This window comes from Nicotiana sylvestris, chromosome 3, assembly GCF_000393655.2.
Source record: "Nicotiana sylvestris chromosome 3, ASM39365v2, whole genome shotgun sequence".
NCBI classification, from domain to species: Eukaryota; Viridiplantae; Streptophyta; class Magnoliopsida; order Solanales; family Solanaceae; genus Nicotiana; species Nicotiana sylvestris.
Genome location: NC_091059.1, coordinates 190,270,544 through 190,282,804, shown reverse-complemented (window position 1 = coordinate 190,282,804; position 12,261 = coordinate 190,270,544).

The window sequence follows — 12,261 nt, the reverse complement described above, 5'->3', positions numbered from 1 at the left end:
TACTTTCTGCCCAGGCTTCCTCTTTCGCGAACGCGGGATAACCATCGCGTTCGCGATGAACAAAATCACCAGCCATCAAAAATGCTCTACGCGTTCGCGGCCCCAGCCTCGCAAATGCGATACACATTGGATACAAAACTACGCGAACGCGGCCCAAACCTCGCGTACGCGATGAAGAAAGGTCCTCCAGCCCAACTCCTAGCTCTACTCTACGCGAACGCGATATCCCAAACGCGAACGCGATATCCCAAACGCGAACGCGAAGAAGTCCTCCCCCAACACTACGTGAACGGGGGACATACTTCGCGATTGCGAAGAACAATTTGCTGCTGCCATAAGAATACACTACGCGTTCGCGACACTTGCCTCGCGAACGCGATGAAGAACTGAGACACTAGATACTAGCAGAATACAACAGTAAAACATGGAGGAAAAATAGCCCGGAATCAATCTGAAACGCGTCTGAGTCCCTCGGGACCACGACCAAACATGCCAACACAGACCATAACATCATTCAAACTTAGTCGAGCCTTCGAATCACTCAAAACAACGCCAAAACACCAAATTAACCTCGGATTCAAACTTAAGAACTTATAAACTTTCAAATTCCACAAACGACGTCGAAACTTATCAAACCACCTCCGAATGACCTAAAATTTTGCACACACATCGCAAATGACACTACGGACCTACTCCAATTTCCGGAATTCCATTCCGACCCCGATATCAATTATCTTCCAAACAATAAACTGGGAATTGTTCTTCCAAATCAATGACACTACGGACCTACTCCAATTTTTAATTTCGCCAATTCAAGCCTAAATCTACCACGGACCTCCAAATCATATTCCGGACGTGCTCCCAACTCCAAAATCACCTAACAGGGCTAACCAAACCATAAAAATCCAAATCCGATATCGAATACTAAAAAGTCAAAACTTGGTCAAACCTTTCAAATTTAAACCTTCAAACTGGGAATTGTTCTTCCAAATATATTTCAATTATCCTGAAAACCAAAACCGACAATTTACATAAGTCATAATACATCACACGGGGCTAGTCATGCATGAGAACTGGCGAGCGAAGTGCAAGTGCTCAAAACGATCGGTCGGGTCATTACATCCTCCCCCACTTAAACATGCGTTTGTCTTCGAACGTGCCCAAAGTTATTCCGAAAACCATCAAATCGCTGCAGAACCTTACCATGTACATACCCGGGGGAGATCCCACGTCACCCTATCTCATATAGGTTCGATAACACAATGTAATTGAAATTTCACAATCCAACCTAGCACATAAACCTTAGAACCAAATTTCCACTTCCAGAATTATCTATAAGATCAGAATCTCACATCTACACAGCGAATAAATCTGAACACACTAAAACAAGCCATAATCATAATTCAAGATAAAATCACATGATAAACCACACAACTCAAACTCTCATAACGATAACTTCTAATCACAACAGCTGCTCACAGTGACACAATACTGGTAATAAACCTTTTATTAATCAAAACCTCATTCCAACACTTTCGTATCCTGCCAATGATGAAAGAAACACGCAAAAAGTCATAACCATTCCTCAGATCAACCATTCATGAAACTCTCTCTCCTTTGGCAAGGACCATAGTAAATTTCTAAGCCGAATCCCGATATTATCCTTCCAATATGCTGAAATCGGATCCGATAGTATTCATTCTATATCCCAATGACCTCATCTCATCCAACACGACTGCTCTAGTGATTTGACACATCGATGCAATCTAAATCCACAACTCGTGCGACCCGCGCACCAATAAGTAACAACCCAAATGTACTCAAATCATGGAAAAATGACTCAAATGAGAGAGTCGTACTGCAAGCACACCAGTACCACCACCACACAATGTTGAGAACCCATCACACATCGTAGAACTAGAACATACGAATCTAACCCGAAGGATCATACTTCCACATAACTTTACTGCAATGCGCGACCCTATCTAATACTGGTCTACATGAAACACCTCAAGTCACTGTGCTCAAATTCTACAACCACGCGCAATTCGATGTCTAGTACCAAAAGCAAATCATCATAAGCACGGCGAAGCAAATGACATAACACCACGCAAACCCAAAAAGACATAACCAATACGTCATCCACCGAGCAATACCCAATATTCTTCCCGTTCGAATTCCATTATGAGACCTAAATAAAACCGCACCATATGTGCCTACAACCAACAAATCATAACGTCTCGCAATACGGAAAGGTAACTCATAGATCACCCAGAATACTAATAAGCCCAATAACAATCGAATGAACACATTCCTCAACAATAGCAACTCGGAGTCAACAAAGCCGACTCGATGCAGAACACACATCCATATTGGCCTACCAATGAACCCATTATCAAGAAGTTCCTGAAGCTGCTCCTCCAACTCCTTGACTATGCCGGTGCCATACGATAAGGTGCCCGGCACCAAATCAATACTGAAGTCGACAACCCTGTCTGGCGGCATGCCCGACAGTAGGAAATACATCTGAAAAATCCCTCACCACCGAAATTGAATCAATGGTAGGAGTCTTTGCACCGACATCCCTCACGAAGGCCAAATAAGAAAGACAACCCATTTCCAACCATCAGTTGGGCCTTAAAAATTGAAATCACTCTACTGGGAACATAACCCGTCGAATCTCGCCACTCAATCTGTGGCATCCTTGGCATAGATAATGTCGTCTTCTTAGCGTAACAGTCCAGAATAGGACGACACGGATACAACCAATCCATACCCAATATCAAATAAAACTCCACCATGCTAAGCAATAACGGATCTACTCGGGCCTCCCAACCCCAAAAGGTCACCACACAAGACCGATATACGCAGCCCGCAACCACGACATAACCTGTCTATGAGAACTCCCGGTCCTCCAAATACATAAAGCACACGAATCACCATATTTGATCCCAACTCCACCGCTCGAATACATAACACACCTCTAATACTCAATCATTCCACGAGGGATACTCCTATAATTCTTCTGTGCCACCAAGCAAACCTGAATGTCAACAGTCTATCCAACAAGAGAGCGCCGCAATACCAATGAAGTACCCTTAACTCAAGCACATTGCCCTTTCTGAAATGTATACCCTCATCAAGTCGCACCAATTAGTGATATTATTTACCTAGTCTTTTAAAACTGCCCATGCTATCTAAGAATTTATGACCTTCCTTTCAGAACTGAGTCGTGACCTTACACATACAAATCTCAATCCTACACAACATACCGCATATACCGTACCATCCTAGGATATACAAGAGAACTTCGTATTCATTCTGAACCACAAGCAGCTACATACTCAACTAGCCAAGAACTTCCCATTTGATCCCATCTAGAAGAAAATCACTATACATTACATGCTCCTCATGCCAGTAGAAAATGTACACCTTAAACCGTGGTAGAAACCATCAAGAGCTCTCTGAATCCCATTTGCACAAAACCAAACCGTTAGGAATAAATTCTTCTAACTCCACCTAGCTACGCAGGTCATCAAAACCTAAGAGTGTTGCCTCGAAACACCTGTAGAAACCCACCGCATCATAAGCACCCAAGAATCGATCGTATCCATTACCATGCTGATCCAACCTACTACTAAGTTGTCCTAATTCTCTGAGTTCCTTCCGAATTACCTTCAAATTGATATATTTCCTTGCTAGTACACCACTATCCTTAACTAAAACTTACCCCATGAATTTTAGCATAAAATCACACCACCTTAAGTCTCATAAACCATTGTATTCTTTTGAAGCACCCCCAAAAGTACCACAACTAAGATACCTACTCTGAAGAGACCTTATGCAAATCTAAAGTCATTACCTTCGCGTTCCTGATACTGGTATGTAGAATTCATAATAATACAGAAATGCCACAAGTTTTGACATCCTCCCATATAAATCTCAGTTTTTAGTCAACATACATCTTGAAGATTCCAAATTACTGCATGTAAATATTGAATCTTTCAAAACCATTCTCAGGAGTCATCCACTCTACTCAGATTTCAATTATATTGATCAAATGAATCGAACGACATGTGCTCCGTTAGAACAGCAACACCTATGGAAGTAACCCCACCTTAATGTAACCAAATAAATTCATGTTCTATGTGTCGTACATCCTTCACCATTAACAACTCAAGTCATTCCGTGATTCTTATACACCCATAAAGCATAACACAACCCCTATCCAAAATTTCCTTTACTCGAGCCATCCTCGATCTCAACCCATGTAAGCCACAACTAATTCGCCAGTATACCTCAAACTGAAATTGATACGACACTTAGCTGCGCAATCAACTTATCAATAGCATACACCCCCACTTAACTCAAAGCCACATATCAAAACACACCATAACTTACGATACCCATACTCTATTACTGCCATAGTGAGATTAAACTAAATCCTTCATAAGCTCGAGTAACACAAACCAGCTTGTACTTCAAATCATCTACAACTCATGCATTCACCCTCATAATAGTCAAACCCACTCTCATACGTGATCCAAACTCAATCTACAACATATATAATTCACTGTAAAGGAGGTCTCCCAACAAACAACATAAGGATCACACAAACTTCAGAACACTCTACAGGAGATAACCCACCCGCTTCGCCTCAAACTAACATCTCTTCATACCTTTCCATCGTCATAACGTCACGCAATCACTTAATCTTCATGAGTTTAAACTCATATTACTACATGAAATCTACTTCACTTCCCAACTAGACAACATGAAAAGATCCTTTAATATACCTGTTACTCGAGGCTACACATCAAATCAAGATGGAAATCAAGCACCAAATAGTTCTTTCGACCCTCAAGCAGACCCATCTCATCACATTCAAATCATATGAACACATCTCGCAGTCACCTCATACTCATCACATAGACATCCGGTCATTACTTCCGGTAATAAAGACACTACTGAACATATAAATCCAGAAGCACGTACACACACAATCAATGCCTCATTGCTCAAGCTATAGGTAAAACCTGGCCTCAAGTCCTCCAGACTGGCCCAACATCAACACACAGAAATCACATCCCACCCTTCGATCACAGAGTCACAAGTTGTCGATGTACAACTGATACCGAGCGCTCATGCGCGCATACGAACGCGTTGAAGTAATTCAAAGAGTTACATTTCAAGTTGAATCAAGGATGCACGATAAGAATTCAAGAATATGGGATTTCCTAAACGTTGTGCAGCCTGCCGAGGATAAGTACAGAAGTCTCTGTACCGATCCGTGAGACTGTACTAAACCTGCTCATGATTCGTGAGACCTATGTAATCTAGGCTCTTATACCAACTTGTCACGACCCTAAAACCGACCCGGTCATGATGGAGCCTATCGTGAAACTAGGCCAGCCAACACAATTCCCAAATCAAACCATTATTCTATAAAAGTCATCTTTAAGACATTAATTAACAAGAAATCTCATAATGTAAGTCTAATTGACCAATGCAGAATAGATACACAAGCCCGACATCGGGGTGTCACAAGTCACGAGCAACTACATCTTTGTCTTAATACAATAAAGTCTAAACAAGACTGGAAGACCATACTAACTAAAGCTAGGAAAGATAGGAGGGAGAAGAACAGGGTTGCGAACGCCATGCAACTGCCTTGTCGACTCCGAAATCCTGTTGAATGGAAAATCAATGCTTACTATAGCTACCCACAACTCCTAGATCTGCACACACGGTGCAGGGAGTAATGTAAGTACGCCAACTCAGTAAATAATAAAAGTAAATGAAAGCTGAGCAGTAAGAAAACACATAATTTCACGTCATAACACTATAACAAATCCCGTACATTGCCCAAAAAAAGTACAGAAACCATTTTTCTCCTAAAATAACTCAGTTTCAGTAAAACCTTTCCTTTTAAAAGATCTTTCAATAGTTTCAAACGAGTGATGAAAACATCGTTCAATAGTTTCAAACGAGTGATGAAAACACTAAGAAAAGGGTAGAAATGTAAATAGCCCCTCAGGCAAAGCATGTACTAAAAATCGGCCATCGGACCATCAAGAACAGCCCCTCGGGCAATAACATGAATCAACAACTGCCCCTCGGGCTACATCACATCACTCATACTGGGTACCCGCGCTCACTGGGGATGTACAGACTCCGGATGGGCTCCTACAGCCCAAGCGCTATAACAAGTCATCTCGTGGAATAATCAATCAGGCCCTCGGCCTCACATAACAACAAGCCACCTCATGGCATAAATCAATCAGGCCCTCAACCTCATAATATCATGAATCGGTAACAGCCTGCTGTGGCATGCAATCCGATCCCATAATATCCTCACAACACAGGCCCTCGGCCTTACTCAGTCAGAAACCTCTCAAGCCACTCGGGCAACAGTAAAACAGGAAACTCAGCTCAAAATATCATTTAAAGTATCAAAACGGAGTAAATACGACTGAGTTATGAAATCAGTAAAATACAGCATGATTGAGTACATATAATAAGCCAAAACAGTGATGAATAGTAGTAAAAAAACCCTAATGGTCCAAATCAGTTGGCACGAGGCCCAAATATGGCATTCAGCCCAAAACATAGTAATATTTTCCAAAGCACAATGATATCAAATAGCTTTTAATCAAATACGCGACTTAACAGTCGTATGGGACGGACCAAGTCACAATCCCCATTGGTGCATGACCCTACACTCGTCATCTAGTGTGTGTGTCACCTCAAAGTAGCACAATGATGTGAAATCCGGGGTTTCATACCCTCAGGACAACATTTACAATCATTACTTACCTCAAATCGGTCCAAACTCTAACCCACGATGCCTTTCCCTCTCGAATTAGTCTTTAAATGCTCTGAATCTAGCCAAAATCAGTTTTTCATCATTAATACACGCTAAAGGAACAAAGCCCAAGCGAAAATAGTCAAATTAACTCAAAAATCCTGATATTTGCAAAACCTGACCCCCGGGCCCATATCTTGGAATCTGATAAAAATCACATCAATAGAATCCTTATTCTCCCACGAGTCCATACATACCAAGAACATCAAAATTGGACCTCAAATGGCCCCTCAAATCCCCAGTTTATATTCTCCAATTTCAAGCCCTAATTCCCCAATTTTAGGCATTAAATCCCATTAATTTCATGTCTAAATAGTTAGAAATCATCATAGGAATCGAGTATTGAGTTCAAAAACCTTATCTCCAAGTGTTATCCCTTGAACCCCTCTTCAAATCCTCTCTTAAAATTTCAAAACCGAGCAAAAATGGTGAGAAATGGGCTAAAAATCGCAAAGGCCTCTATTTATACTTTCTGCCCAGGCTTCATCTTTAGCGAACGCAGGATAACCATCGCATTCGCGATGAACAAAAACACCAGCCATCAAAAATGCTCTACGCGTTCGCGGACCCAGCCTCGCGAACGCGATACACACTGGATACAGAACTACGCGGACGCGGCCTAAACCTCGCGTACGCGATGAAGAAAGGTCCTCCAGCCCAGCTCCTAGCTCTACTCTATGCGAATGCAATATCCTAAACGCGAACGCATTATCCTAAACGCGAACGCGAAGAAGTCCTCCCCTAACACTACGCGAATACAGGACATACTTCACGATCGCGAAGAACAATTTGCTGCTACCATAAGAATATACTACGCGTTCGCAACACTTGCCTCGTGAACGCGATGAAGAACTGAGACACCAGATACCAGCAGAATACAACATTGAAACATGAAGGAAAAAATGCCCGGAATCAATCTGAAACGCGCCCGAGCCTCTCGTACCACGACCAAACATGCCAACACATCTCGTAACATCATTCAATCTTAGTCGAGCCTTCGAATCACTCAAAACAATGCCAAAACACCAAATTAACCTCAGATTCAAACTTAAGAACTTATAAACTTTCAAATTCCACAAACGACGTCGAAACTTGTCAAATCACCTCCGAATGACCTAAAACTTTGCACACACGTCACAAATGACACTATGGACCTACTCCAATTTCTAAAATTCCATTCCAACCCCGATATCAAGATTTCCAATGCCGACCGGAAATTCTAAATTTTCAATTTCGCCAATTCAAGCCTAAATCTACCACGGACCTCCAAATCACATTCCGGACGCGCTCTCAAGTCCAAAATCACCTAACATGGCTAACCAAATCATAAAAATTCAAATCCAAGATCGAATACTAAAAAATCGAAACTTGGTCAATCCTTTCAAATTTAAAGCTTCAAACTGTGAATTGTTCTTCTAAATCTATTCCGATTATCCTGAAAACCAAAACCGACGATTTACATAAGTCATAATACATCACACGGGGCTAGTCATGCCTGAGAACTGGCGAGCAAAGTGCAAGTGTTCAAAATGACCGTTCGTGTCGTTACACCTTAATCTTGTTTTCATTCTCGTTCTCGTTTGTTAATAATTTACTACTTTCTAGATTTGTTTGTTAATTAGTTTAGAATAAAAATCACAATATTCATAATTAAAATTGTCTAGACTTGTATTTCTTAGCGATATTGAGCGATATTGAGCAGCTATAGCTAAACCTTAGTTCTCTGCGGGATTCGACTCCGGACAGTTAGACCGGATTATGTTTGCAGCGACCGCTTAGTTCTTTTTACAAGGAAGAGTTGGGCGTGACCAGTAAATTATAGTTAATACGGTTCCTCTACCTTCACAAAGTAGGGGTAAGGTCTGCGTACAAACTACCTCCCCAAATCCTACTTGTGGGATTACACTGGGTATGTTATTGTTGTTGTTGTTGTAAATTATAGTCAATTAATACTGTAGTCATGTAAAATTTATTGAATTTAAATTCAATAATAATTTGGACTATATTTTAAATATACTAGTACAAATAAATATTATGGGCTAGTATATAAATAAATTAATTATATAGGTCCAATATAAATGGACTAAATAAATAAATCTTAATCCAATGGGCTAACCCATTTAATTAGGCTAAAGTGATGAGCTCACTTCATTAAGCCCAAGATGTCATCTTCCTAGAGGCCCAATTTGGTGTCATGTGTCAAATGACGTGGCGCGCCAAGTCAAATGGAAGAGCCAATAGGATCATGCCACGTGTCAAAATGACAAGGCATGGCAAGTCACACTAAAAGGCCAATGAAATCTTGCCACGATGCAAGTGACATGTTCTATCCAATCAAATGCGGCCATGTCACACTTCAATTTGATTGGTCGGAAAGAGTTTGTTCTTATCACAACTCCTCATTTCCACAACTATAAATAGGGGTCTTCATAATCCAGAAAAAACACCAAAAGTTATAACAAGAAGCAAGAGAGAGCTCGTGGATCAAACGCCGCAAATTTCTCTACAAGTTCAAGTTCAAGAAATTAAGTTCAATCTCAAGAACGAATCAAGATCAAGTTCAAGCAATCAAGCTCAAGCTCAAGCTCAAGAACAAGATCATCGTTCTTGAAAACAAATATAGATTCAAGATCAAGCTCAAAGGCCCTTAAATTTAATTACAATTGGAAAGAAGAATCAGAGGAATCATAGAGATTGTAACACTCAAATATTTGAAATAAAATATTACGATTGTTGCAATATTTTTCGGTCTTGATTTTATTTTCTCGACACAAATTTATTGTCTACAAATACATTTCATCTTAATTTATTACTTAACAAAGATAGATTAGTATGATTTGGTGTAAGCACCCGGTTGACATAGACGGATCTAGGATTTTAATTCTATAGGTTTAACATATACAATTTTTAGCATTGAACCGTATATTTTTAAAATTATGGGTTCATATATACTATTTATTAAACTTTAATAATTTTTACAAATAAATTCATGCCTCATACCGAAGGTACTAGTTTCAGTTGAACCCGATAACTTTACGTTGTATCCGCTCCTGCCAGTAGAGATAAGTTTTTATCAAGATGGTAAACAATGGTAATATGAAAATATAGTACAAATAAAAGCATAAGAGAGCCATTAAAAGCGGAGCACGAGAAGAAGAACCTTAGTTCTTTTTTTTTACTTTTTTACAATGGGATGCCCTCAAGGGGGGGGGGGGGAGCCTAACATGAGTAGATTTCTATAAAGAGGAAGCAGTTTCGTCAATGGCATTGGATCATGTACTCAGTTTTGGAATATATCGACCAGCAGAAACCTGCATTAAATGCTACAGATATCCCAATAACCGTCGTTGAAAATGAGCATTCAAAGTCAGTTGATGGTGAAAAAACAAAAAGTAAAAAAATTGGGACCAAATGTTTGAAATAGTCTTTTATTGTTTTTCAAGTCTTGCTTCAGAAAGAAAGAAAAAATAGTGTTTTTTTTATGCTTGAGATGGAAGAAAAAGAAAAAAGGACCAAACAAGATTCTTGAAATTCTAGTTTGCACATGCAACAATTAATGGTAGAAGGTGTTGTTTTGCTTTATTAGTTGAGCCATCAGGGGACACCCCTTTTGCTTCACTTTTGTTCTTATTCTCAACTTATTAATATGAAGGAAACTCCCATCAATATTCTTGGCTTCTCTCTACAAAATCATAGCTTTTTGGTACTGGTCACTTTCACTCTCTATTATTTTGGTTTCAATTTTAATATGTTTCAGTTTAAGTAGACATTAAGGGGTCGTTTGGTACATGAAATAAGAATAATAATTTCGGAAGAAAGTTTAAGATTAACTTTATTTCATGTTTGATTTGAGGTATTAGCTAATCTCATGAGATATCCCACCACAAGAAATATTCTAAAATATCTCACCACCGTACCAAATGACTCGTAATGACCGTCCCTAGAGCAGTATAAGAAAAACCCAAATGGAGGACAATCCACAAGAAACTACTAGTAAATATAGTAAACATACACTCAAAATACGATGTGGTGAGCTAAGTTTGTCCAAGGACACCTTTTTGGGGCTTATTTGGAGATTAATTAATTGTGTTTCAATCACATCATCTGAGTATTTATGGCCAGTGACGTTCATAGGCCAGCTTCTTCTTGGCATGTGGTCTCCAAGCTATTGGTAAAGGTAGTAAATCGAGTCTCACGCCATCACTTTATATATATTTTTATGCTTTCGTCGAACCATGAGCTCTAATATAAATTTTGGGCTAAGCCTACCAAAGGCACTTTTAACTAGTTAACATGATATGATAGAATCTGTTTTGGACCAAGCTAGTATAGTTTCTTATAAATGACTTCACATATTTAACTTCTTTTCATCCGTCAATGCGGGACATTTTGTATGCACACCCCAGCAAATGCTCTGAGGAAATTGTATAGTGAACTGCACCTTCTCATAGTTACATATAGACCAACTTTTCTGACCACAACCCTTTAACAGACTTAGCGTCTTTCTTTCTCCTCGTGGCCGAAAAAAGGTTATTTCAAATACCTATAATCATTCATTTATTCTATTTTATATCACTTAAAAAATAACTAAAGGTAACCATTCATTATAAGTGAGATTATTAAGTTGAAAAATCGACAAGTTATTCTATAACATATTATATTACACTGATAATGTAAATATTATTTACATAAATCCCAAGCGGAATCTTAATTTAAACTGAAACAATAAGTTTCAAATCTCCACATGCATAACATATATGGTTGAAGCTCAAAATCTTAGTATAGTCAAACTTTTTTATTTTTTAACGAAATCAAGATTCCGTTCTAAACCGCTCCAATGTTAGTATATATCTTTTGAGATGGACTCACCAACGATATCCTTCTCTCGAGTAGTCTATTTGAAGTAGAAATTTGGGAGGAGGTTTGAAACCTTCAATATGAGATTCATTATCATTTCTTCTCCTATTAGAAATTCATGCCCTATATATTGTTATCATTTCGTTGTTCATGGACCAGAGCCAGGATTTGAAATTTATGTATTCTAAATTTGTCGTTGAATTCATAGCTCGTTTTAGTTATTTGATTTGCAGTTAAATATTTATACATATTTAATGAATTTTTTAATACCAATACATGTACTAAGCCAACTTACCGAGGACATGGCCCTTGACAGGAGGATATGGAGGTCGAAGATTAGGGTAGAAGAGTAATAGGTCGTAGTGTTTTTTTTTATCTGTTCCAGGTTTATTAAGGCTAGCTGACTAGTATATTGTGTTCGATTCTTAGAATGCTAGTATTAGGGTTGTTTTTTATTACTATCTTCCGCTTCGGTTTTTAGTACTGTGTCGTGTTACTTCTTGTTGCTATTGCTATTGCTTTATTTCATTTGCTTTTTT